Below are 3,043 nucleotides of genomic sequence, written 5' to 3' on the forward strand. Positions count from 1 at the left end.
AAACTGATCAATTATTTGTTAACTCCTTTCTTTCTTGAAATGGGGCTGCTCAGGTTTCTAATCGGCCCTGTAGAAAACTAGAGACCAAAAGTTTTCACCCCCTGGTTCTGTCTGTTGTTGTAAAACCTGGATGGTCACAGAAGTTTGTGGTTATTTCAACAACATAATTAAGAAAAAAAAATCTCATTGTGACACTAACTAGTGACAGGGTTTTTGCAAGTTTCACCAACTCAAATTTAAAACTTTTTATGACCATTATGAGCGGGATTTAAGACAAAAATGTACAAAAGAAAATCCACACATTTTAAAGGGTAGTGCTGAGTTTTTCTGCTCACAGCATTGTGCGGGTTGGCAAGAGAAGAGAGTCAGTGACAAAACCAAATATCATGCAGCCAACAGGCAATACATTTCAACAATAGACGCAAAGTAGCTAGCTAGTTAGTAAGAATTTATTGGCAGCTAGTTAGCAGGAGCTTCAACCGCCTCAAGTCACAGAACTTAATAAAGATCTCTGCGTGCAACTCAAACTTTTACCCGACAGAAAAGTCCCACAAGAAAATTAAACTACACAGAATAGACAAGACTAAAAAGTTCTCCAATGACAAATTTAAGACCTTTCTACTGAATTCCAAACATTTTAATTTCAGATGCATAAATTTAAGACTTTTTAATGAGACAAAAAAACCGATTGTGCCAAACCATTTAACCCATCTCTGGTAGCAATATCAGCAGCAGTTCTCAGAATTTACTACCTAGAGGTGATGCAATGGCATTAATCTGGTGCTAATTATCAGCGGTGTAAATGTGCTATAAAAGGGTCTTGGATGTGAAAGCAGCTGTGCTGGCTGCAGAGAGGAGAGCTGAGCTGACGAAAGATCGCCAGAGGTCACCCCGGCCGGCAACATCAAAGTAGGTGGTCAGTCCTGCAAGGACACCGGCCCGTGGCTGCTAACTGTGGCAGCAGGAGGAACATAACCTGTGGGGGAAGCTCAGCGTTTTTATGTGGTCGTGACCTCGGAGAGAAAGGGCAGCGGCAGAGGTGGCATTGAACAAGGAAACAGGACGCTGGGAAAAGGACGGCCATGACAGGAGCACTGGTGAATGGATGTGGAGGTCGTGTCTAACCCAACAAAGGTCAGAAAATGGAGCCTCCATGTGTAATATTTGGCACCTGATTTCTCAGAGTCTTCTTCTTTCCATTGGCTTTCTTAAATTCAGAATATATTTGATGAAAATAAAATATCAGAAAACAGCTGATATGGTTTAATAAAAGGACTCTGGTTCAAAATAGGCTTAAAATAAACGCTTCACTTAAACTGTGAACAATGTTGTGATGACTTTGCTCTAGAAGAGTGGAATGTAGATGAACTTTAATTTGAAAATGTTCTGTTATGTCTGTAACCCTCTGACTTTGCATTAATACCACTCTTCTATGGACTTTATCGCAATAATTAGGGGCACACTGGCCTTTTAACGCGAGTTTGTAAGATATGATCGGTTTGTGCTATCTTTTCTCTCACACAGAAGAGAGTTTTGCCTTTGTGATAATAGGCGTCTCAGAAAAGGAGCTCTCTCATAATCTATTTAATCCAGCCAAATTTAGTGAGTCAAAAAGGGCAGAGGATTAATTTAAAAGATGGCTGCTGGCTGGGGCATTACATCTTCAAACTGTCAAAGAGGAATTAAACCGGCTGAGAATGTGCCTAAAATATCAAACTGGTCTGAGCAGCTTGGATGGGGTGGGGGCCGGCGTGGGGTGGGGTCAGGAGGCGCATTAGCACCTCTGTAAGGTAAACTGAAACCCTGCTCTGAGCCTGAGGCACCGCCACGGCTCGCAGCTCACGCAGCAGTAAAATCAGCAGTGAAAACAGCCAGAGGCTCGGCTGCTGCTGGTAGAAGCACTCAGCTTTGATGTGGAACGTACTCTGGGTTGAGATGATCTTCCTGCATACAGATGTTCCTGAAGATGGAGGGCTGGAGCAGAACGTAGGCGACAGGCAGATGTTTGAACTCAGTGGCGCAACTACACATTATTCAGGTGGATGTAAAAACATAGATCGGCGCCTCCCCCCGACCGAGGGAAGGAACGTCAGGGTGAAGGAGCGACGCTCACTCAGCCCCCCCCGAGGCGACGATACGTGAAGGGTAAAACTCGCTACATTTACCTCGTTATGTGCGCGAGGTGAAGGAGCGTAAGGCGCGCAGAAGTGTAAGGGAAAACATCATCGGCGCGCCGCCCCCTCCAGACGGGGTTTTGGCGCCCCCTCTGGTGCTGCGCCCCTATGCGTTGCATACCCTGCATACCCACTTTTTGCGCCACTATTTGAACTTTACTCCCAGGGGCCCGATCTGTCTTTTAAAGGAATGAAGTGATCGTCCATCTGACAGTCTTCCCAGAGAGCATTTAAAGTTTCTTAATTAAAGACCAAACTAATGTACCAGGTCACTAGTGATACCAGTCCAGGTGCATGCAGGTTTTATTTCCAAGATTCTGTTTAGATGAACCACATCGGCTGAAGAAGCAGCTCTGCTCCAACTACAGCCGGGCAACATTCATCCATCCATTTTCTTTACACCCTTGTCCCTCAGTGGGGTCGGGAGGGTTGCTGGTGCCTATCTCCAGCTAACGTTCCGGGCGAGAGGCGGGGTCACCCTGGACAGGTCGCCAGTCTGTCGCAGGGCAACACAGAGACACACAGGACACACAACCATGCACACACACTCACTCACACCTAGGCGCAATTTGGAGAGGCCACTTCTTATATCCTTAAAGGTTGTGCAGTTTGAGTTTCTTGTAGTGCAGAAAAGTTTAATTTAGTCTCTCCTGGTGTAGTGTAGATCTCTTTATGCTCCGTTTGGGTCACATTTTTCAATCTGCTAAGTTTTCTCTATCATTGTTATGTTTCCTGAGCAATAATATTACAGTATTTGCTGTCGAACTGCTAGACAAGATAATGAACTTCTGGTTAGCCAGTTTTGTGAATCCACCATTTTTATTTCTCATAACAATTTTGCAGTCCAAGTAAAATGATGCCAAAGCTAC

The sequence above is a fragment of the Poecilia reticulata genome, chromosome 22, assembly GCF_904066995.2.
Source record: "Poecilia reticulata chromosome 22, P_reticulata-male-v2, whole genome shotgun sequence".
Classification (NCBI taxonomy): domain Eukaryota; kingdom Metazoa; phylum Chordata; class Actinopteri; order Cyprinodontiformes; family Poeciliidae; genus Poecilia; species Poecilia reticulata.